The 26,253-nt window shown below is 45.6% G+C and overlaps 1 protein-coding gene across 1 annotated transcript in view; it reads right to left on the reverse strand.

The window, feature by feature from the left end:
• FAM3B (FAM3 metabolism regulating signaling molecule B) overlaps positions 1-26,253 on the reverse strand; it is a 455,943-nt gene that overhangs the window by 221,574 nt on the left and 208,116 nt on the right. The gene's annotated exons all lie outside the window — the stretch shown is intronic.

The following is a 26,253-nucleotide window of genomic DNA, read 5'->3' on the forward strand; positions in this document are numbered from 1 at the left end:
TGCAGAGTGATGACCAGGCGTTCACTGCAGCGTAGGGCATCATGGAGTTCTCTTGCATAATCCATGGGTGTCTGAACCTCCAAATCAATTCTTACAATGTGAATCTGGTCCATTTTTTGTTTTGGCAATTAGGTGGAGCTGAAAGCGCTACCTATAAAGCCAAAACTATTGTCATTAAAATAAGAGCTTTAATGTGAGAGCTTGAAATAGGTGCTTTGAATGTAGGTTTGTTATTCTTTTCAATGCAGGTTGACATATACGAGGATGGATTTATGTAGTTTGACTGTGTCCCACCCATTTAACTCCCATCGCCAAGTGAAATCTATAGGATTTGCCTCCCATTCCAAACAATTCTCCCTCCAACCACACTTCTTTTTGGACTCTTTGGCTGCATTTGTTCTATGTGGTCAGCAATTTCTCTTCCAAAATGGCGGCCACCATGTTTTAATGAAGTTATTTGACTTGAGTGATGTTTTAAAATATATTTACTGCAGCTTTCAAGTTATGTTACACATCTTACTGTCTTTGTATTTTAAAAAAAAAAAGAAAAAAAAATATAAAAATGGTACTGCACTGGTTACGTTTTGGTTTAAAATGGCTCTGAAAACGCCCATTTACTGATTTGTGGGGGTTGCTCTAGTGCTTTGATATATAAGAATGAGCTAATTTGTCACGATTATGTGGGTCTCGATAGTGTGCTTTTTGTCACACACGGCATCCATTTTGTTTCACTGAAACCTGGTTTGCCGCACGAGCAGGGATCTGGGGCTCTAGGGCTGTAGTGAGTCAGCCAAGCCGATCTTGAGTCAGAGCAGTGACATTCCAATCAGGCCCGGCACTGGGTGTGTGCAGTTGACTCCCTACCTGCTCTTGCAGGTTGCATCGTGAGCCCCTTTTCCAACCTCCCTCCATACTTTGGACTTTGTGCTATGAATCAGCATTTGTGCACCCAACCTCTATACCAAGGACATCTGTCGCAATCTCTAACATTTTAATGCATTACAAAGGAGCCTAGGAAGTGGTGTTTGCAGAATCTGCCCTCATGATACTAGCCCGCTTGGCAACTCTTGTGTTGGACTCTGACCTGCCGAATAGCTGGATACGTCAGTGATTTGGTTTCCTGAAGCCCAACTCTGTTATATTGCTGGCTCACTGTACCTACAAGGAAAGCTAGGTAGACTGCTTGGTGAGAGTGGCTGCGCCAGGGATGCTGTGACTAATGTTGAGCAAAGGGGAATTGCTTGGTGGGACCAATTAACTTGCGAGCAGCAGGTGCTTCATAATCACTGTGGTTTGTGGCTTGCTCAAGAGGCTGCCCACACGACTAATCCTTCACTATGGCGTGGACCTTAAGAGAAAGTCTGGTTACATCTTAGATCTGGTTATTCCTAAAGGTCTTGGTTAGTGTTTTTATTATACGAGTGAAATGTCCCGCCCAACCTTGCATCTTTTCACCACACGTTTATAGTGTAATGTCCAAAGACCTGTATAGTGCAGTTATATCAATTGCTTATGTTTTCAACTGGAATTTTCACTAAGGCGAATTAGTTTTGCTCCAAATAAAGTGTACACAATTTAATCAACTGGAGGAAATGAAAGCCTGCGTCTAATCTGTGATCTGCATCTTATAGTACGTGCATCAACTCATTGAGCTATCTTTTATATCAGGAGAGGATGGAGGGCAGACTCCCTGTGACGTCAATGGTTACACATCCTTGTAGCACCCTACCATTTTGTATATGTGAAGCTTTTCCCATTCCAACATCCCCAAACCAAACGTTAAAGCTGCACGCTTTCCTATATGTAAAAACATGGATTCCAAACATAAAAACGCGCTTCTCCACTTCGATTTATAGAGCATCAAATTGTCTATGTTTAATATTTGCTTGCCAACAGTATTACTCACGGACAGTCTTCGTGTAGGCGAGGGGCGTCCATTGATGGGGATTCGTCTTTAGGCTCTGGGTAACGCACTGGGCTAAACCCACAGATTTTAAAGCACGACACATTTCGTCGAAACCACTCGGCAGCTTGGTAAGGTTGGTTTAGAGGGAGAATCACATTCTTCAAGCTGCAAAAAATGTGTAAATCTTGCAAAAACCCCTTTACAATTTTGTTTTTCAAGTTCATCTTGTCCCTACACCCTCTCCAAAAAACAATGCGGCAGACTTGCGGGGGTGAGTGAGACGCATCGCAGGGTAAATGGTGTGGTCGCAGCACACCTGCGGGAAAACATGGTATTTCTTTTTTGGAGATTAGTTGGACACCCATTGCAATGAATGCAACTTTCTAAAAATGGTCGATTGAAAAAATGTGCCACGAGGAGTAAACAGATTGTTGTTGTGGGGGGGGGGGGGGGCGTTTTGGTTCGGATTCTCCTGCGGGGGGAAAAAAAAATACAAAAATAAAGTACTGTCGGTCATGTTCGGCTTCCCATTTTCTCAGCTGTTTCCTAACCTGAGACCGTGTTTAGTGCCTCCCTCTGGGCTGGCGTTCACGACTCTTAAAGCCTTTAACGACTGGCTTTTGGCTCCTAGGCAGGATTTCTATGACACCCAGGAGCAAAATCTATTGGTATGGATAGTGGTAGATGGTATTCAGTGTAGCCATACAGGTAAGTGTCGTAAGTGTCACACCGGCCGCTTTTACTCCCTAAAAGCAGGCAAATGCTACCAACAAAAGACTCCATGTACACTGCCCTCCCTCCACACAGCTCCACAGACATTCATATCGTTCTTGCTCATCGAGCAGTGCCACAGGAAGGCACTCTAATGTTCTTACTGCCTGATCTTAAAGGTGGACATTCGACTTATGCACATGAATTACTGGGTGCATGTATGGATTACAAAACATTGTCCGTTTTAGAATTAAATCATATTTGTACTTGCCCAAAAATACCCACATTGGGAAAAATAATTACTTTTTTACTCGCAACAATCAAAACCCTATCTTAAACCCTGAGTGTGTATTTGTGTTTACACCTGGCTCAGGGGCATCAGGGCGCTTAGGGGCATCAGAGGGAGCAGGATGGGTACATGTTCAAGAGCCAGAACAAAAGGCTGCAAATGAGTGGAAAGAACAGACCAATGACCGAAAAAAAACGCCTTGAGATGCGGTAAATAAACCCAGAAAAACTGGAACAACTTTAACACATTTTGGGGGCGTTGTGCAGAAGGCAACAGGACAGTAACACCCATTGGCAATGCCAAAAGTTTCAACTTTTCTATAGGCATGGCAAAGGTGGTTGCCAGGCACTACCATCGTTGTATTAACTGGCCATTGATGGTATCAGGTGAGAAAATGGTGCGAGTACCTGGGCATCTAACAGCACTGCCTTGGAAATGCCCAATACCTGTACACAAGCCAAAACTGTTGGCTTTGACAATGCTAGTTTCACTTATCAGGCCCCTGTGCTCCTCTCACCACGCATGCACTCTCTGCAGACACTCTACCCCACCTACTCTTAATACCAACTCCGACTCTCTATGCCACCACATTCATTGCTTCCACTCAGTTCGCCCGCACATGAAGGCGGCTTAGTAATGTTTAGCTAGTTGCTTCTAACTCATTCTCTGATGCGTATAATTCTCGTCGGAGATCTGTGCATTGGGGACTGATCATGTGCGCAGACCGTTCCTCTTTCAACATATTCTCAAATTCGGGCACAATTAGGCCCTTTGTACCACCGTGGACGATCAGAGGGCACACCCATTTTATCCTCACATTCAAATCCTGATGCTGTCTGTATGAGCATACATCTATAGTTCATAGTGGCAAAAACCATGTTAGATTGAGTGCAGTTGAAAATGAAAAGGCGTACCCATTGTGCATTAGTGAGTCAAGCAGAGACATAGTTCTCAAATGATTTTAATGTTCCCAAAGTTCTCTTTAATGGTATCACGTTGATTTTCTGACATTGGAATTACTTTGAAAAAAACCTCATTATAATTGTTCATTTTTAACGCGCTTAATACCAACGAGTGGTTTCTAAGTGCAGGATCGGGATCCAAACCTGTGTTGCGCTGCATTGTCTTGTTAACAACAGAGGAACGGGGTTCTTGAAGGGGACCCTTTTTATTTTTTTTAGAAGTAATTCTGACATCGGAAAATACTTCGGAAAAAAGTCAGTCGGCAAAATGACATAGAACCATTTTGAAAGAATACAAGAATACAACCCGAGTGTACCAGACTGTCCATTTTGGAATAATAACCTAACAAAAAATAATTCACAAGGTTATTCTAGCTTTTGATTGTGTAGTTTGATTTCCTTCTTGGAAAAGGATGCATTTGGAACCAAAACAATTATCTGTTCCACCTGTGAGCACCAAGGCAACGTTACATTTTGGATGCTGTCGAGTAATGGGTCAAACAACCGCGATTAACAAAAATGAACAACATAACAATCAGTAAGACAATCGAGGAAAGAGTAAAAACAATGTACAGCGTGATAGAGAAGTAGAAAAACGTGTTTTTTAATTAAGAAAATTAAAACACTTATCACAAAGAAAAACAAAATGGCCAATCATTTTTTTTCAGGGACAGAATTCAAGACTACTGAAAAAGCATTGAGCTGCGTTTGTATTTTAACAACCTTTGGAATTACTAGGATGCCCTGGACAACCTTAGCAGTGCAATTCCCCCACTAATACGGGACAGCACCAGAGATATGGTTATGCGGTCTTCAGATCATGTTTCCTGGGCCACATCTTAAAAAGACTGCCAAGGAATGGTAGCAGAACCCTACACGTTGGAGGTTTTTTTTTAGGAGCAGACTCCAACCGGAAATCTAAATAAGTACAACCAAGATTGGACGACAGAGCGAGCAGTTTCTTAGGCTCTTATTTTATTATTTACTTTCTTTATTTGATTTGTTTGGCAACAGTTGTTTCTAACATAAAATACAATTTATAAAATATATGTGTACATTTCTAAAACAAACATAGTTGAAATGGAATGAAAAAAAAAATCACAAATTCTTAAGCTGATGAATTCAAAGCTGCTTTAAAAAAAATGATTATTGTATATGGTTAAGAAAAAAACCTTTACAAAGATCATCCTAATACATTACATTAAAAAAATATAAATTCCCAAAATTTACACAGACGCAATTTTCAAGAAAAAAATAAATTAAAACACCATCCTGTTTAAAGGTCAATAAAATCCATATTACACAAAACCCTCAAAAAATTCATTTTTTCCAAACACAAAATTGAATTCTAAAAAATTACAAATACAAAATGTCATCAAGTCATGAATTGCCTAGTTGCAGGTAATTAAATAAAAGCAGCAACTGCCAACCAATCAGAATGTGTTACACCACTGAGGCAGCGTCTCCACTTGTCATCCTCTGACCATTTTATCAAAAATAATACTTTCGAAATAGATTTCATTCTTAGGCACTCAAGAGCACTGCAATACATAATTAGGTGTTTAGTTGTCTCAATACAGTCTTTTATTTTGCAGTACCTACAAGTTGCAGCCTCAATAGTGATCAAACCCCTTCTTAAAAGGACATCCCTTGTTGGCAACAAATCCCAATGAAAACGTAAATAGAACGATAACGGTTTGCAAACAGAAAAATAAGGTGCAATTGATTGTCTTTTCTTATGGTCATAGGCAAGATGCCTTAATGGGGAATAACCATGAAAGCTTTCTTTAACCCTAATATTCCCTCTACCATTCCGCCATTGAACCTCCTAAACTGAACCTACTATGACTACACAGTTTGAATAATATAGCATCGCTATTATTGATTGCGCATATCTGTAATTCTGTAATTATGATTTTGTACTTCTGTAAACCTGTCTTATATTCCTCTGCAACCTTCGAATGCACCCAGATACCTCTGGGTTAAGATGCGCTATAGAAATAAATAAAACCAAACAAACCATAATTGCCCAATCTACATCAAACAAGGCCGCCTTCACTTTCATGGCGCTTCTAACCAGATCTTCCGTATCCATGTTTAACTCATTCAGAATAGTGACACATTTCGATCTTGCACACCCTACTAGAGGAAGATTAACCATACATTTATTTAATTCTGTATATAATGTGTCGACCATTGGTGAAACAATGTTCCTAAACAGGGAAAGCAGTCTCCAAAGTATTCTCACCCGTAAGGAAGATAAGCCCAACTCAAATCGGATCGCTACCAAAGGAACAGCATTTGAAACATGTAAAGTACGCCTCCAGAATGCAGCTTCCAATCGATCCAACAGTAAAGGAACAACATCATACCATAGTTCCATTCCGTAGATTAATTTGAGTACCACCTTTCCTTCATAAAAGATAATGGCGGGCTTAACAGAGAAGCAGCCACATTTTCAATCTAATTTTAAAAGCTGATTAGAAATACCTTTAGCCTTCTGCAGGAGGACAAGAGTGATATTTGAATTTATAAGCAGAGTTGGATTCACTCCTTCCAGACATATGTCCTTGCTTGTTTAATTTAACTCTTAGTCCGGTCTCCTCATGTAAACCCCCAATTAATCCAATTTTGACCATAGCCTTCTATGGTCCACCATGTCAGAAGCGGCCGATAGATCAATTGATGCCACTTAAGTACATCTGGATGGATCGGCCCATGCGTGTTCTTGTATCATCCTAATGATGAAACCATTCAGGTTTGTGGAATGTCCGTGCCGAAAGCCTGCCTGCAATTTACTTAACCTACCCGTTGAATGTGCCCAATTCTCTAAATGTTTTAGCCGGAGAGATGCAGAAATCTTGCTATCTGCATCAATGATCTTGGGCGGTAGCTTATTGCTTCAGAACTGGGACCCCTCTTGTAAACAGGGACCACAAATGCTGTGTGCCCTGAATGAAGGAACAGTTAAAATGTAACAATACCAAAGAGAATAGTCAATGCGGTAGCCCAATTAGTCACATCAGCTTTGAGTGTATTGTAAGACCGTTAGGTCCGCGGGCTCTCAAGTTGTTACTTTTTAAAATAGTCTCCTCGACAACAACATGTAACCTCCAATCCTAAGTGATAGCAACACAGTTAAGACTCATTTGGAGCATTAAGTTTAAAAAAATGTTTTATCCAGGCACACGCTGAAACCACGTTCAGCTGTAGAAGCATCTTGTACATTCACCAAGGCCCTGAAGGAAGCAGAATCCCTCTTGATAATTGTATATAGCATATTGTCTGCATCTCTCTACATTCTATACGCACCACGAGCTCTACAGTAGTTTCTATGTCTGCTTGATCATTTTACATTAAATTGGACTTCAGACCACTCATTAGAAAGCTCGATGTCTAATCAGCTTCGACATTTTACATGTTTGAGATGCCAAGTGATCATCATGAATGTGCCTATGCCGTTTTCTCACATAACCTGTTTTAACACCAGCATTTCTTTCCAATTTACTCATTAGGTTACCCACTGAAGAATCAAAATAATCCACATTAAATTGTCCCAATTTCCATTCCAATGTAGAATTGTTCATCCTATTCCTCAGACCAGCATTAAAAAGCCAGATGTTGTGCGGGGTCCATCGACCTCACCCGCCACACACATTTACTTGCAGTCTGTTTGGGCCTCTATTAATATGCGCAAATAGAGCTATTTTAAAGAAGACCTTTAAAATGAAATGATCACTCCATTTATTTTCTGTAAATTTAAAATCAGTACAGATTTCAAGTAAACCATGGTCCACAAAATAAATAGTCCAGCACAGACTTACTATGACCCTGATGGCGTGTGAATTGACCCTTAGCTGCTCCTCAAACCTGTCCATTCAATACATGTACACCAACTGACACTAGCGAAGTAACTCACTTCTGTCCTGCCACTCTTAAAATCCAAGGACCACCTATCCGAGACATAATCCCAGAGTTCTCCCTCCAGATCCAGAGGAGTACAGGTCGCATTCAGATCCCCTGCTAGAAGTATTAATCCATTAGTTTTCTAAATTTGCCAGACCATAATACAATCTGTGATGATTATCAGGAATTCATTCAGGTCTCCCAATTCTCTATGCCAATAAACATTGATCATTAACACATGAATATGTGCCGAGGGCCTTGATAAAGTAACTTCTAGCAAAGGGAATTTCTTGGATCGTCTCAGTAACCACAAACCAGTACCAGAACAAATAGCGGTGATCAACCCCCAGTGAGTCGCCCCCCTCTACTTGGTTTAATAGCTTGAGTTAAAACCTGAAAACCATCCAATATAGGGGGGAGAACACAACCATGTTTCTTGTAGCATAATACACATAGTATCCTTAACTTTAGCCATAAACTCCGAATTAGTTCAGAGTTTAACGTTTCCCAGAGAGTTTCAAGATATAAATGTGAAATTATCCTCTTCAACAAGTAGCCCTACTTCATTGTTTGTATCTTCCTCTTCAGCAGCTAGCCCTACTACACTGGATGGATCACCAATTAGTTGTTCGCCATAGAGTAGATGTGATTGCAGGCCAATCAATTTTATTTACAGAAGGCTGGGGTACAAAATTTACTGTAATGTGGTCCCCATCAGTGAGCAAATGTACCCTATACCCACTGCCTCTACTACAGGTTACTCCATCATCATTCAAGGATTCCAAATAATCCACAGAGAAGCCACGTTTTCTTCAGTATTTGCAATTCTGAGTAAACCAATTCCAAGACCAGTTTAGAACCAAAGTAGAGAATACACCTATTCATATTCTTTCTATCAGGGAATTCCACTCTCTCCAAATCAACTGAAGACCGAGCCCTTAAAGAGGGAATTTTAGCAAAAATCAGCAAAACCTTGCTTGTATTCAGACACACATTACAACCATCTCCCAGAATGCTGTGCCAATTTTTCCTCCTTTACATTATTATTTAGGCCTCACTTCACAAATTAAGTTGTTTAATAGGAATCGACAATTGCTGCTTGTATTCTACCCCATCAAGTCCATCAATACTTCTTGCATGTCTCAATATGCTAAGAGGCCTAGTCATTTCTATTGTTGTTTATCATTTAGACCTTGTATATTACCATTGTGAGAAGCAGGATTATTCGGTTCAGACAAATTGGTTTTTATCCCAAAACAGTCTGTTTTGTAGGTAGTTCTCTCCTCCACAGGGGGCCTATACATGTGTTGTAACAAATCACCTGTCATGGTACTTACATTAGAGCATTGCTGGAAATCTGTACCCCTAAGCGGGAGAGAATTCTTCCTTGAGTCAACTTGTACATAATTCATTGTGAGCCCAGTATCCATTTGTAGAGGTGCATTAGTGCTACAATCACTCCTAGAATTTAAAAAAGAAGATCTCATAGTTTAATATTATGGTTGTTGGTCATTACCCCTAAACAAGTGAGCTTTCGGCCTTAGATCAGCTTGGCCGTGATTCACTGTGAGCCCCAAGACCATTTGTAGAGGGGTGTTAGTACTACATTCACTTCGACAATTTTAAAGGGTCACTGTTCACTGTATACCCAGTATCTGTGTAGCAGAGTTCATAATACATTCTATTGTATGTGCTTTCCCTAATCTTTGGATAGTAACAAACCCATTACTAAAGGACTGAATAAAGACGTTTTTAGACCCATTCACTACCTCTGAAGTGGTATGTAGTATATCAGCTTGTACAGCAGACGAAACCCGTCCTGCACTTATTGCATCTGAAGAGGTAACATTAAATAACGAGGCCTTCATTTTCAACCAAATCACTAGCTTTTTATTCAATCAATGGAGTCAATTGACTGGATAAAGAGCCCTCAGAGGACCCATTCCGCCTTTCGCCTAATGACTCCATTACGGTTATGTTTCTCAGAAATCTTCAAGAGATAAATATTTATTTTTTAGCAGCCTCTGATTTTTTGTTTTCTTTATTTGTGAAATATTGTGAAATCCCACCTTTTCTCTTGAAAACAACCTCCAACCCTTATTAGGATAACTTGTATTCCTGTCAGAGCCATCATAATTAAATTGTTGATCATTACCATAGACACCCACATCAGACATGGTCACCCCTATTTCAACATTGATTTTCATTATTGGATTCAAGCATCCCCACCTCCTCATCAGATTCTGTCATAATTACAATCCACCTCTCTTAGTGTATGATGAATAGCGTCCCCCATCAGAGATTTAGATAAGGAATTTGCATCAGTATAGTTTTCAATGAAATTAGTAAGGTCCTTTGGGGAGCCCAAAAAAGATGGATCACACGTATGTTGTAGCACACTATTACAATTGCGTCTGCCATCTTCTAATGCCATTGAGTCTGCATGCTCAATCAGACTCAGATCATTTAAGTCATTCATATGTGTACAGTCTAAAGTTGCAGTTCCTCCATCAATAACAGGCTTATTTATTTATTTTTACATTTATAAAGCGTGCTAAGCCTGGAGGCATCAAGGAGCTTAGTTATTGAATGCTGTTTTAAGATAATCCCTAATTGTTTGCCCTACAATAGGATGCAGGTTTGGATGCAGAGATTAAGGGGGTCATTCATAGAATTTAGCGCACAAGTGGCGTACGCAGCTGGCGCACAGTGTGCGTGTGCAGCAGTCTGTGCCAGCCGCGTGCGCCAAAACCCATTTTAGCTCACAGTGTATTCATGGATACTAACATGCATAATCAGCCGTGGCGCAGGGTTACGCCCCCAACCTCGCCCCGTGCGCCAAAAACATTGCACAAATCCAGTACATAGCGCAAAGGCCAGTGGACCAGCATCCAGCCCGCCAACCAAGAAATTGCATGTAAAACTCAACGCGTACCCCCGGAATACACGTAACCCGCTCGCGCCAGGCCAATCGTGTGGGGAAATCCACTCGCACCCCTCGGAATATACGTATCCCACTCGCGCCTGGCCAATCGCGTGGCGAAAGTACCCCTGTGATGTGGGCTGCCTGCGGGCCATGTGGCGGGTTGATGGGCTGCATGCGTGTATTCCGTGGGTGCGCGTGGATTTCTACATGTCATTTCACTGGCGCGAGCAGGGTACGTGTATTTCGAGGGGTGCACGTGGATTTCTACACGCGATTGGCCTGGCGCAAGCAGGGTACGTGTATTCCGGGGGTGCGCGTGGAGTTTTACACATGATTTGGCAGTGTGGGCCCTCCCTGGTGTCTCCCTCCCTTCCTCCCCAAGCCCTGCAGGCAGCCCACACCACAGGAGACCACCCTACTCCCCTGGGCATGCCCCACAGGCAGCCCATCACCCCAGACCATGACCCGCAGGCAGGCCAAATGGCACCATGCACTTGGGAGCCCCGAAACATCTCCCCCACCCTACCCCCAGTGACGGGCACGTGCCAGCAGGCCCCAACTCATGTCCCCAACACGTCATCACAATCCAGACCTATGGCCACCCAAATCCCACCCCACTCCACCCCAGTCCAAACACCCAACCAAGCATTCCATCCACTCCACATTGAAATCCCCATGGTCATGACAGATCCCAAACAACCAGTATGGCCATGAATACATGTCTATCAGACCCACACAAATGCGAGACATGACTGAGAAAACCCACATTGTGACATGCACAAAACCAATGAGAGAAGACCACACAAAGGAATTAATAAAAATAAAAATATATTATATACAAAACGGAATAATGAAATGAAATCACACAAGAAAAAAAAAGAATAAATAAAAGTCTGGATGTCAAAAATAAAGGCAAAAAAATGAATGCTGAAATCAATGAAATCCAAACTAAAATGGTTGCAATTACTCCATTACTCCATGGTAAAAATGATACAGTAAAATCTGGTCCATAACTATGTACAAATATAAAAATCAAGGGTCCATGAGCCCGACAATCCAAAGGAAACCTAACAAAAAACCTACCCAATAAACAACTATTTACAAAAAGGCGGGGGCATAGTCCATGCGCCCCAAAGAAAAATAAGAAAGAAAGGAAACCTACACAACTATTTACAAAGGCGGCAGGCCAGTCCCACGGCTCATTTAGTGATGTTCCGGGTCAGGGCATCATCGAACTCCATGTCGATAATCCGGAGACGTGGCCTCACGGTCTCACAGGGATGCAGCCATGGAATCCCTCAACTCCCTATGAGTTTCCTCAAGGCCCTCCGCCCGCCTCAAAACCCGGTGCATGGAGTTCTCCAACCTGACCATCCTGAGCCATGCCCTCTCCGCCCGCTGCCTCCCCAAATCTATTTGCCGGCCCAACAGCTGCCACACGGAAGACAATCCCAGTCCGGGGTCCTCCTGCCCCTCAGCCGATGCCTGCCCCTGGGATGTTGATGGCCCCAAGCCATGATGCCTCCCACGCTGAGCCTGCTGCTGCCTCCGACGCAACTGCCTCTGCCACTACGACGGCATCCGGGCTGATGGAATCCCCGGCGCCGTCGTGCACGTGCCCTGCCCGAAGGCACATCCTCCATCTGCTGGGGTCCAGTTGGTGGGGTGGCCACCCTTGCTGGACCTCCGACTCCCGACTGCGGCAAGGATGGTATCTCCACCAGGCTGGCTGCGTTGGTTGGGGACGGTCCAGAGGGGGCCCTGGTGGCATCTGGGCTGGAAGACGGCACAGAGAACGACTGGCGTATATTGTGCACAGAGGAGGAGAGGGCCACAAGACTGGCCGACACATGGAGGAAACCCCCGACCACTGTCCCTCCCAACTGGGCCACGTTGGCACACAGCTCTTTGTGATGATTTGCGTGGTCCCCCCAGGAAGCATGCACGCCATCACGAATGTCAGGTGTGCGTAACGAGACACCAATCAGGACAGACTCAATCCGGTCACAGGTCCCCTCGTCCGCAGGTAGAGGAGTGCCAGATGACGTGGACCTCCCCCCCTACCTGCGGACGGGGCATCCCTGCTGGTGCATGGTGATGCATTCACAGTGTCAGGGACAGTTACATGCACAGGCCCCTCCGTGGCGACTTGTGCTGCCTCCTGCCCCTGGACTGCACCACTTGCACCAGTGGTACCACCCCCACCAGGCCCCATGTGCGGCTCTGTAGCGGCCTCCTCCTACTCTGTACACACCACCAACCTGGATGGCTCTGCACCGTCTTCTGCCATCGCAGGCCCCTGTGGAGGCACACCCAACCCTTCTGCTGCAGCCGTTGTGACGGATGCGGCACCAGTCCCCTCGCTCCCAGATGATGTCATTTCCTGGGAGGGTGACTGGGCTTTGCGTCGCCGGCCGGTGGAGGCATCCCTGCCGCTTTCCTCCACAGCGCCGTCTCCTCCCACTTCTTCACTCGCCGCTGTGTAAAGGGAGATATTGAACACAAGCATCAGGGTACTGTACAATAGTCCCCTAGACAGAAAGTAATGGCACATGAGTGACACTGTCAAACGTCACTTCCATCATGTCTCCCAACACCACATGGGCCAGTGCAGGCAACACACATGCAGGAACCGGCATGGCACATGCAACAAACATTTGCATCCATGTCCACAGCACCGTAGAAACATCCAATGGTGGGCTGAAACCCGCATGCATCATGGGACATGCTGATCACATGCACACGCATCACAGGAGGGTCATGCATCTGGCACAGTATACCCACAGACACAGTGGATAACAAGGATGACTAGGCTGTATCAGTGAATCAACACATCGTCACGGACATGTGTCATGCATCCATGGCGCACACACTACTCAGACACATGGACATGTACATCATTTTTTTCTTTAAAGAACTTTATTTTTGAAAGTTTTCCAAACTGTTACAATCACACCCACATTAGGGTGCATTAACCATGCACCATCCTACACCCCTCTTCCCCCTCTGTCCAGTCCCTCCTCCAGTCCATCTAATTCGTTGGCCAGCCGTTTCCTCCTCCGTGCGTATCATTAGGTGTGTAGGTTCCTGTGTTTGGGCAAGTTACGTGTCAGCGTCTTGGGTACTTTGTCTTCCCGCTGAGGATGAAGTGTCCTCGTCTGCCTCGTTGATCAAGTGTGTCACCAGTGGACCCCAAATATCCGGAGGACGTGCGTATTGGGGCAGTGTCCTGATGAAGGATGACTCCACGTCTTGGCAGTAGAGAATGTCTTTACGCCAGTTTGTATCTCCTCACCTACTATTGCTGTTGTACTCTGCAGTACCTGAGTCCAGAATAGGGTCAGCTTGGGGCAGTCCCATGTGAGGTGGACAAAGTCGGCTTTTGAGTTTCCGCACCTTTCACACTTTGCTGGTGATTCCGGTTGTTGTTTACTGTTTTTGATGGGGGTGAAGTACATCTGGTGTAGAAAGTTAAAGTGGATTTGTTTGAGACGTGAGTTAAGGACTATTTTTTGTGTTGGTCTTAGGATGCATGTCCATTCCTCATCTGGGACTTGGAGGGACCTCTCCCATCTAGTTTTCGTGCGTGTGTTAACAGGTACTGTATCGGTTAAAATGGATTTGTAGATGGATGAGACTAATCTGCCTTCGCCTTGTGCCTGGATCACATTGTGTAGTAGTTGCCACGTTGGAGGTTGTTGCGGGAAAGTAGGGAAGAGTGCTTGGAAGGTATATCTGGTTCTAAAGTAGAGGAACGTGTCAAGGGTGGTGCTGCCCCCTCTCTCCATTGCCTGCTGGGGAGTTTAAAAGGTTCCTTCGTTGAATAGATCACCCAATGTGCTTATCTGCAGTTTCTCCACTCAATGATGAAAGTCTCTTTCCGAAGTCCGAGATCCCCGGTATGAATTTGACCGGGAGGAGGGACGAGAACCGCATCTACCATTATATTTTTGCGCGATTCTCTTCCAGAGCCCATAGGTCGCAAGGACCACGTTTAGTGTTGTTGGGTACTGGGAGCTGACTAATGATGACTGCCCTCAGTAAATTGGGAGTCGCTAGGGTGCGCTCTATTTGTACGTGTGGTCTGACAAAATGCATGGTATACCAAAAGCTGAGGAACTGCACCTGAGCCGCCCAGAAATCTCTCTCCAAATCTGGGAGAGCTAAGCCCCCACTGGACACTGGAAGTATCAGGGTTGAATGAGTCACTCTGGCCGGTTTGCCCGCCCACAGTAGTTCAAGGACTAGACTTTTCATTCTCTTCAAAAAGGATTGTGGTATTAAAATAGAGATGTTGGAAAATAGATATAGTAGTTTCGGGAGGATCACCATTTTAACTAGTGAGGCTCTTCCACCACAGGGTTAGCGGGAGAGTCTTCCATCGGTTCATTTTCTCCTGCAATGTTTTTGCTACTGCCTCATAGTTATCCCGGAATACGTCATGGTAATTTTGTGACATCAGTATTCCCAGATAGCGTACTCGTGAGGTCTCCCATGCAAAGTGGTAGTCGTCCGCGAATGCCCTGGTGGCTTGGGTCAATGGGAATATGATCGATTTAGTTTGATTTTTAAGCCAGATATTGCCCCAAATTTAATTACTTCCCTCATGACTGGGTTCAGATTTTCAATGGGGTCGCGTATGAATAACGCTACATTGTCCGCATAAAGGGATATGATCAGCCTGTGTGGACCGATGTTGAGCCCCCTGTGGATTTGCTGGGATCGAAGGTTCGACGCCAGAGTTTCCATTATCAATGCGAATATTAACACAGAGCGGGCACCCCTGTCTGGTGCCGCGTTGAAGTTTGATCGGGGAAGAGCTTGCTGCGCCAACGATAATGGAAGCTTGGGGGTTGGTGTATAGCAAGGAGATTAGTTTGATGAATCGGGCGCCTAGGCCCGTCTGGGCGAGCACTGCGAATAGGAAGGGCCATTCTACCGAATCGAAGGCCTTTTTGGCGTCAATCTGGACTGCGACGGCCAGGTGAGTGGGTTCAAGAGCCTCGATAATTCCAAACAGCCTTCTGATGCCGAATGTCGTGCTGCATCCGGGCACAAATCCTGCCTGATCTGCGAGCACGAGACCGGGCATCAGCGGCAGTAACCTATTCGTAAGTATTTTCGCCAGTATCTTGTTATCGAGGTTGAGTAGAGATATGGGTCTGTACGATGCATTCATCGGGGGGTTTGCCAGTTTTGTGTAGTAGGATTATATTGGCCTCACAAGTAGACTGCGGGAGGGACCCTTTTTCGAACGTCTCACCGTACACTTCTGCAAGAAGCGGAGCTACGGTGCCTGCAAAAGCCTTGTAAAATTCTCATGTTAGGCCATCAGACCCTGGGGCTTTGGTGCTTGGAAGGGATTTGATGGCCTCTATTATCTCCTCCGATGGGATGGGTTCGTTGAAGGGTTCGCGCAGATGCCCCTCTACCCAGTAGAGTTCAGTGTCTTCAAGGTACCTGCGTAGGGCGTCCGAGTTGTATTTTGAGGTATACAGGTCTTGGTAAAATGTTTTAAATTCTTCTACAATCTCCTCGTCGGTGTGCACAATCGTGCCTTGTTTAGAGCGTTTTGCAAGGAGGGCTCCTGGTTTTTGGCCTTCGCCGTATTGACTGACCTGACCACTAGGGCCCAGGAATTTCATTTCACGTTCTGCCGTGGCTCTGAACGTCTGCAGCTCCTCTTTTAGTGCAGCTTGGGAGCGCAGATCTTTTGTGGTGGAGCACTTCAGTTCGAGGTGCTTTAACCGTTCCTCACTGGTGGCTAATTCCCGTCAGATCAATTTGAGGATGCCGTTCTCCTTAGCCACGCAGACACCTCTTATGAAACACTTTAGCCTTTACCAAATCGTGCTCAACGTGGATACTGTGCCCAGGTTTGTTTCTAGAAATGCGGAGATTTTGTCACGTAGTTCGGATGCAAATACTTGGTCCTGCAGGGATCCTGGCTTGAAGCGCCAGCGCATCAAGTGAGGTCTGGTGGTGGATGGAATGAAGATGAGGGTTACCGGAGAGTGGTCGGAGAAAGTTTTAGGTAAAATTTGACAGGGGCCCCACTGCAGAGGACCTCTTCCGGATATGAACAGATAGTCTATTCTAGAGCTGGTGTTGTGCACTGCCGAGTGGAAAGTGTAGTTGCGCTGCTCCCAATTACTGTGTCTCCACGCATCTATAAGATCGTAGGCTCTGCATATTTCCTGTACCTGAAGGCTGGTTTTAGATATAGGCAGTGTCGTGTTCCGCGATCTATCTTTCGCGGGGTCTAGGGCAGTGTTCAGATTGCCCCCCCCCCCACACAATCATTGCAGAGTCTTGTACTGAAAGGTGTGTGAGCACCCAGTCTAAGTTTTTTGCCTCGTCTACATTGGGGCCGTAGGAGTTGACAAAAATGATTTTCTTGCCTGCCACAATTCCTCTCATCAAAAGCGATCTGCCTTCGGAATCTTTCTCGGTGTTTATCAGACGAAAGCCGGTCCTCCGGCTAATTAGGAGTGCCACCCCTCTGGCGTACGACGAGTATGAGGAAAAGTACCTATGACAGCCCCAGTTTCAGGCCCAGTGGTGTTCTTTTCCGGGGAGCAGGTGAGTTTCTTGAATCATGCCACATCTACCTCACGTCTCTTCAAATATTGTAGGATCTTCCTTGTTTTAGAGGGGACATGTTCCATGTGGCGACTTTGAATTGCATGTTTAACTAGCTTGATTGAGTCGATATTGTTGGATCTGACCTGTGGGGTCGTAGGGTGCTGTGGACGATGCCTACGGCTGACAGCTGGTGGTCTCAACATTCGGAGGAGGGGGTACGGAATTGGATGGTGGCTTGGAGGATCGGCAGGGAGTGATGATTTGGAGGTGCATTTCACTCCCCATTCTCCTACTTCCTTCCTTACACGGGCAACCCCCAACTCACCCGTTTGTTTACTTGATCGGGGAGCGGACCAACATTGCGTGTCCGTCACCTGGTTTCCCACCCATTAACAATGAACTCTAGAAATAAATTTGCTGGGCAAGGGGTGCTAGGGGCTTCCCAAGCTGCACGACCCTGGAGTGCTTAACTCCAGTGTTTGTTTTGGTAAGGTTGCTGTGCTTTGTATGTGGATTTCATGCCGTTGACCTTATTTGGTTATGGTGGGTTCCTGTAATTTTTCTCTCTTCGCTCGAGCCTGGCTGAGATTCAGCCCGGGACATCCTGCTCGGTCTAGGAATGCGTTTGTTTCCTCTGGCGTCTGGAAGAAGTGGACTTTCCCCATCATGTACTCTGAGCCGTGCTGGAAAGAGCATTGAGTAGGCGATTTGGATGTCTTTGAGCCTCTGCCTGATGGTAGCGAAGGATCTCCCATGTACATCATGCATGTCTATGACAGCAGCACACATCTCTCACACACCAAACATGTCAAAGTACAGACACAGGCATGCATACATGTGTGCATTCCGCATGCTGCTCCGCATGATGCATTGTGACACATACACCATCCATGTGGGCCACGCCTGACTGCACTCACATGCAGCACCATCATTTCCCTGTGCACACACATCCAAACATGACCCATGTCACACATGCAGCCAAGTAGCTAACTACCAGCACACTGCAACATGCACGGTTTTAAACGTGAATGCATGGCCACTTACCGCTCAACTCCAGACAGGCCTGCATCCTGAGGATCTGGTGGTGAAGCACTGGGCAAATGCGCTCCAGGACCCTCATCTGCTGGGTGGTAAGCTGGACCCGGCCCCACTGCATCCGCTGCTTCCAAGAGGCGCCGGGCCTTCTTGAGGGTTCTGGACTTGTAGTCCTCCCAGCGCCTCTGGATGTGTTTGATGTTGCGGGGTGCCACCCCCTCCGCGTTGATGGAACCCACTATGTCCTTCCAGATCCTCTTCCTTCCTTCCTTGTTGGCGCGCGATGGTGTGAAGAGGGCATCATAATGCCCCAGAACTTCCTCCACCAGGATACCAACTTCCTTTTCAGTGAAGCTGGTAGCCCTCTGCCTCTCTGCTGGGGGTTGCCACTGGTGCCGGAAGGTGTTGTGTCGGACATGGAAACCTCCGAGGCAGGTGTGGGTGGGCAACTGGGTCCTGGGGCTGGGCTGTGGAGTGATGGAACACCAGTCGGGAGTCTTCGGTTCCAGCAGCGGTGGTGGTGGTCACAGCAACTGGACCCCTGCAGATGGCAGATGTGCAGGCACCAAATCGCAGGGCAAGGCAGCAGCAGATGGCTCGTGGGAGGCTTCTTGGGCATCTGGGGGCAGTGATTCGTCCTTCTGGGCAGGAGCGTGGTCTTCCGTGTGTTGTCGCGTGGCCAGCTTGATACAGAGTGATTTGCCATGTGAAAAACAGCGCGTTTGCGTGAATATCGAGGAAAGGCCCTTAGCGCGTAGGTTATGTAACGTGCGCGCGGGCGATTCCCTCGGCACGGGTTGAAGGTCCCACGTGAGTTTCCATCGCTCTGTACATGCTTTTCGTGGAAATCGTGCGTGTGTTTTCCAGACGTTGGGGTTCACATGCGATTACTTCACAGCAGCTACAATGCATACTTCTTTTGGCGTGGGTGTTGGCTACGCGTTCTACACGCAAGGCAGAGGGTGAGTCGCACACGCTATTTTTCTATTGCAGGTGTCCCCGTTAGTCACGTATCCCTTTTTTCCAGGCATACTAGCCTGCGTGTTGATCACATACGCATTTTGTGTGTTCCTGGCTGCCAAAGTGTACTGCGTGTGTTTTTTTTTTTTTTCACGCACTTGGGCTACAGAGGTCGCGTATCTCTTTTTCGGGATGCCCGAGTGTTGCACGACACGTCATTTCTCCTAAGGGGCCACAGAATGGGACATTCATCGTAGCTGTATATACGTGTGTTGTTTGTGCGCCCTTTTATACTGCGCGGGGACGCTTCCGCCTGCCTTCATGTGGCAGACGTGTTTAGGCCTGTGATTGTCTTTTGGCGTGTGCGTGTTTCCCCTATTTGATTCCATGAATTCATGTAGTTTGCGTGCGTGTGGGCGTTCTGTGTATTTCCCAGCAGTACTTCCCCAGTTCCGCCCTCATTTTCACATGTTGTTCCCATTCCGCGTGTTCCGCCCCCTTTTGGTGTGTGCGCTACACGTTGTGCGCGGCGCGCACGGCGTTCGGGATGTTGCAGTGACGTGTGCGCCCATGTGCGCCATGCACAGATTTTGCACACATCCCGGGGAAAACACGCGCAGGGCCTTCCATGAATCGTGCGCATGCTTTTTTCCGCTTGTGCCAGCTTGCGCCACGGATTTCGGCGCGCATTTCTTCCATGAATCGGCCTGAAACTGTTCCCAAATAGGAAGATCATATTCTTTGTTGATTCTCTACCCAGTTTAGAATGGGCACCAGTGCGCAAGTCCTGCATAGCCTGTATTTCTAGCTCATTTGAAGCACCCCAAGTACAGGGCCGAGCATCACCCAGATCGTGCATTAATGCAGCAACAATTTCTGCTTCTTCATGGGAATGGGCTTCTTGAGTTGGACCCGTTGTATTAATGTTTATGTTGTCACACAAATGATCTTGGGTAATGTCGTTATTCCAGGTGGAGCCCAGTGCTGACACCCCGGTCTGGCTTCACAGTCCCGGTCCCGTCGCCATTCTGATGTTGTAGAGTTCGCTCGAAAATGCTGGTTGTAAACGTACACAGCTCAAAGGGTTTAGACACTGCGCAGTCGCTGTAAAACGCTCAAGATCACCAAGAGCCAAATATACAAAAACAAACACCCAGCTCAAAGGGTAGAAATATCCCACAATCATCGAGTATGAGAAAATAATTTGACTTCAACATCCAACTCGGGTGAAATTAGCCACTCCCTCTATTTCCTTCGCTCAAAGGGTTGAATAATTAACGCTGCAGTCACTGAGAGGAAAGAGCGTGCAATTCAAAATGGCAAAAAACAAAAATAAAACATAGCAAACCACGCAGTCAAAAATGGTGAGCAGGCAATGAAGGTAGACAAAAACCAGCTGAGACTATATGCTAGTCGGCCTCACAAAAAGTTGTCCTCAGCAGTTAATCATAATGTCGATTATGAAAAGTGAAAAAACGATTGCAGCTTGATTCCAATAGAGACGTCTGGATCAAAAATATTAAGTGTGAAGAAATAAAATACCACAGCAGCTCCTGCGCGTTCCGCCACGGACCACCACAGACCAGTTGCGCACACTTCCAAAAAATTCAATTGATATAGGAGTTTTACCAAAGTTTTCCCAGAGAGGAAGTCACTTTCAAAGTGGGTGTCAAACTCAAAGTGGACAAAGGGAAAACACAACCTTTCGCTTCTGCTGTCACTGAAACCTTAATTAGCCCTTACCTTAATTATTTAGACAAATAATTTGTCTTTCTGGAATTCTATACAATAATTTCTCGGTTTATTTCTGGCACACTTTAGAGGGTGAGTCATTGATTTAGTCTGTTCTTAAACACCTCAAATTCACTATGCAGCCAAAAACAGCTAAAAAGTTGTTACAGTAGAATTAGCATCCATTTCCGACTATGTATTTTGCTTTTCGCAAGTTGCTGTTCTAGCAAGACACTCCAACCAGGTGTCCTGGTCACTTGACAAAATCCTTGTACCTAAAAGCTTGTGTACAGTGTAGAAATGTTTGAATATAGTACATTAAGGTGCCCTTGATTTCATTGCGCCACAACTAATGCTTTGTTGTTATGTGTCTATCTTTTCTATCTCCTTGGCATGCTGTTCAAGATGTTTGTTTGCATGTATCAGGTAAAGAGTACCCCGAGTACAGGATACCGTGTGAGTGCGTTGCAATCCACGTGCTAATCTAAATGATGTAGCACAGTGGTATGAACCCGCCCAACGTTCGTTATTTTGCCAACCTCTTAAGCCTGAAAAGTAGATCTAACTTTGCACCAGTCCTGCAGATGAACTGGCCTGCTGTTAAATCTCACTTACCAGTTTAATGGTATCCACTACTGAGTGTAATTTGCTCTCTGACTTTGAGAACATTCAGATATGGAATTGCTCATTTTACTATAGCCGGTCAGATAGCTATAGCTGGTAAGATAGCTTAGTGGATTGAACGCTCACTGCTGCAATGTGTCTGATCTGCAGGTTTGAATCCTGGCAAGGCCAACTCAGCCTTTCATCCTTCTGAGGGCCATAAATGAGTACCAACACAGTTTGGGTGATTGTGTATGTATATTTGCTCTATATAAAGCGCTTAAGCGTAAGTGCTATATGATAACACATTATTTTTTGGCCTTGGACGTCTGCTTCCATTCACAGTAATTTGGTAATATGGGCCGACACACACTGATATTAACAATACATATGGTGACCCATTCTCGTATGAAATGCGTATCACATTACAGTGATATTGTAACCATATTGCACGATCTGAATGACACAAGGACTAAGAAGATTGTTGTTTTGTCCTCCCTTTGTTTAACTCTCCTTGTTTTGACGCGCCTAGAAACACATGTACAAACGCGTTATAAATGCCATATCATATTTTTCGTAGTGTACTTAAGAACAATGTTTGGTGATGCCACTTCCTGTTTTGTCAAGGGGTGAAAGGTTTTGTTCCATCGCTTCCTGTGATGTCACGTTGGGATGTGGTCAAATTACATCACTTCCTGTGCGGTCATCGGTGGTTAAGGGTAGTGTGATGTCACTTCCGATACGCCTGGCATTTTGGTGAAATGACGCCCCTGCTTGGAAGACCTGCCAACTCCGACAACACGGACAGGGTTTGGGAAGATTATAAGAAGGATAAATGAAAGAAAATGGGGATTGTGAGACAAGAGTGAAAATAAACTAATGGGGAGGGGTGGAAAACAGGGATATTGAAAGTATTGGGAAATCTAAGATTGGGGTAGGGAAAAAATGGGGAATGGAGCTTGGGAGACGAGGTATGGACAGAGTTGGGGATAGGTGGGAAATGGGGTAATGGAGGGTAACAGTGAAGGGAAAGAATTGGGAACGGAAAGGATGGGGGAATGGAATGTAGTGAGAATTGGGCTACAGTGGGTAAGGGACAGATCTGAGGATCCGAAAGAATTGGGGACTGATAAGTGGAGAATGGGAAGAAGATGGGGAAAAGGTATTGGGTAAGGGGAGCCTTGGGGATGGAAGCAATCGGGGGATTGGATTTGGTTATGGGAAAGAATTGGGGGAATGAAAGGAGCTGGGCAATGGAAAGGTTGGGGGGAATGAGCAGAGTCAAAGACTTGGGGGGATGAGAGAAGGGGGGACTGAGGGACCTGGTGAAGGGGAAGGACTGGCCACAGACAAGAAATGGGGAAAGCAGAGGATTGGGGAACGAGGAAGTTGGGGAAATGAACGGAATGGGGTTTGAACAAAGAAGGGGGAATGAAGGGATGGGGGAGATTAAAGGAAGGGGAAATGGAAAGAAAACGTTGGGAAAATTGAAATAGATTTTGGGAAATGAACAATTGGGGAAACCGGAAGAAAAAAGAAAAGAATTGCCATGGGTGGTGAGGGAAGGGGACCACCAGACAGGGACCTCAAGGACTCTGATGGGCTGGTGAAAGACTAAGGAAGCTGCTTCCAGCGCAGAATCCTGAGGCAAGGCAGAGAAATTGTTCACCTGTAAGATAACTCCTGTCTATGTATGTACAATAATGCTTGCTGCGGCAAACTAAACTTCCACTCAGCCAACTGGTCCTGCCTCTTTATTCAGGGGAACTATGCTATGCCATATGATAAGGGAAGGGGTGGGATAAGGGGAGCGTGGATGTGGTGGCCGGTATGACTGGGAGTTATGCTGGCAAGGGCCACAAGTGTGGGCTATCAGCGCTAAGTCTGTTTCAAAGTGGATATCAAACTCGTTGAAGGAAAAAGGTTGCCTTTCACCACAGCAGTCACAGAAGCCTTTATTAGCTCTTCACGGGGATCATTTGTGATTTTTCGGAGCCGAGGTCAGCAAGGGAGAGACACGGCAGAAGCCCAGCCCAGTTCTGTGTTAACTGCTACTGCACTCTGATTTGGACTCTGCTTTCAGCCTCCAGCCTCCCATCCCTTCCTGGCTCTCCACTCACCGCTTCCCAATGCTTCCCATTGCCTGGCACACTCAGCTCGTGGGTCACAGCTCTCAGAGCTCTCCTTTCTCAATACGGATGAAAGACAGACTGAGCCACCTCTGCTTTAGTTAATTACTTATTGCACTGCGTCTGAAAAGTACCTTCAATACCAATGCATTTAAGTGATAGCACTCTTGCTCTGTTCTAGCATAATGCAACATATCAAGCAGTGCAAGCGCAACGTGCCCCTGCTTAGTGCACAGACTGGGCAGTCTAGCAACACGTGTTTACTGTGCTGCACTCCTGTTTGCAGCAACTGTTCTTGGTCAGTTCTCCTAATGTCCCCTCACAACATTCAGGGCTCGAGCAAGGATTTATGTTGGCAGATATGAAGTATCATTCTGGGCCCTCACCCATCGTAGAATGGGACCAGATATGGTCTTGTGACCAAAATGGTGACACCCTGATACACTCTTGTGGAGAAGCACTTAGGCAGCTGCCCAGAATTGTCCAATTGTAGCACCGGCCCTTAACGTGTTTAAATTGAAATCCCCCACCTATAACTTCACATTTTACCCAATTTTCCTCCCAGGAAACTTAGTCAATCTGTAGGGTCCTAATAAAGTGACACAGCACACAGAAAACAGACAAAATGTGGCTCCACTCGTAGAAGAAACAGATGTCACGGAAGACAGAGCCTTGTAGTGGTGGTTCTCCGTACATGCGCAATCATCCGGCATGGTTTTCTGGAAAAGCGGTGTCGCCGCTGGAAAGATCAGAGGAGATGTCCGTTCCATGCGCATGCCATTTTTTACTTTCCGTTTAAGAATAAATTCTGTTTTAATTACATGTGTGCTTATATTAGTGTAGTCTAATTATGCTACATTAACCCCCCTGCTGGAGTGTGTCAACATTTACCATAGCGCCCCAAGGGTGAGGTAGCTTGGACTCATACTCTTTACTATATCTCTGCCATAACCTCATGAGCCAGGACCCCCGTAACCAAAAAAGAGGGTCCACAGCCTATTTTTTGCTGACCTAATAATTAAATACAATTCTTTAAAAAGCAGTTCTTTCCTGACCTGCAAGAGCAATGGTGACATGTGGACATTAGTTGGGAAGGTGTTGCAGAATTCCAGAGTATAACGGGAGAAGGAACGTCTCTTTTTTTCTGTATTTTTTTTGTTTCCGGTGTCATGGAATTGCGGCTTCTGAAATTGCACTGGCCCCTTGATATGATGTCTTTCCTGCTAGGTAAGAGGTGCTCGAGTAGCAACACCCTTGCAAGTGAAAGAGACAGTCTTAAAATGTATTCATGCTCAATTTGGTAGCGGGTACAGCTCTCGCAGGATGGGGAATATATGATCACATTTATTGATGCTGCCGTTAGCGTGGTTACAGCCTGATGTACTGATTTGAGTGGTGTGAGGTTTGTGGCTGGGTTGCCGGAGAGAAGTACATTCCCTCGATTCGGAGGTGAGAAAAACAGGGCATGTACATACTAATGGGACTACATACCGGGGCTCCCAGTGCTCTTTTGGAGGCCTGCTGTTTGAAGGATTGCCGTCTGAAGTGAATCCTAGCGATTTGGCACATGGGGCTAGCTTCTGCGTGAACTCTTTACATTTCATATATGTTAGATATGACCGAATGAGTGCTTGACTGCTCAGGCTTCTGAGGAGCACAAACCTGGTTTTATTAATTAGTTTGAGTTTAAGATATGAATTTGTCAGTCAAAAGTGAATGAGCGATGAACCATGCAAGATCTTCAAAGCCGCTGACTTGGGTATAGCTTTGAAACATGCTCTGCATATTGGTAGAGGGAGAGGTCTGCAATTACTGAGAGCACCTAGGGGCTATAGGAAGAAAGTGAAGATGACTGGTGATAGGAAAGTGCCTTAAGCACCCCTCTACCTCCATTGCCTACATGTAGGATTTCTTTCTCACTCCACATTTATGCCCGATGGTCTGTTTGCTCATGTAATTGAAGGAGACCATTTTTGGACCGCCTTTCCCAGGAATGGCACGTTGGTAATTGGGCAAACGTTTGCCATTTCATTTGGATCCATAGTCACATTTTTAGGAAGCTGGTGTAACAGGACTGTATGAAGAGAGGTAAGGAAGGATCCTTTTTGCCAACCACACACTGATCATTTGTTGCAGTGGACGACATGCTTTGCACCGGATGACTGAGGATGGAAGGGAGAACCCATCACATATGGTCACCCTGTGGGATGTGGTTATGGAGGAGAGTCCATCACCGGAGATGTATCTGAGACCGCTCTTGTACGGTCCTTGGAAGTACTGGTTCAGAGAAAGTGGTCATGTTAATGCGATTCTGATTTCTAAGATTTTACTAATTTAAAAAAAGGATTAACCGTGTTAGGAGAGGAGATTCAGGGACACGGTTAGAGCAGTGTTTTATTGCCTGAAAAAGGGCCACTCTTATTTGATGCCTTGCTTTTTGTTGAACTGTCGTATCTAGCCATGGATGTTTTTATCAGGGTGTGACTGGGGCTGCACAGTTGCTTCAGTAT

The sequence above is a fragment of the Ambystoma mexicanum genome, chromosome 7p (genome assembly GCF_040938575.1).
Source record: "Ambystoma mexicanum isolate Mex_15411 chromosome 7p, UKY_AmexF1_1, whole genome shotgun sequence".
NCBI lineage: Eukaryota > Metazoa > Chordata > Amphibia > Caudata > Ambystomatidae > Ambystoma > Ambystoma mexicanum.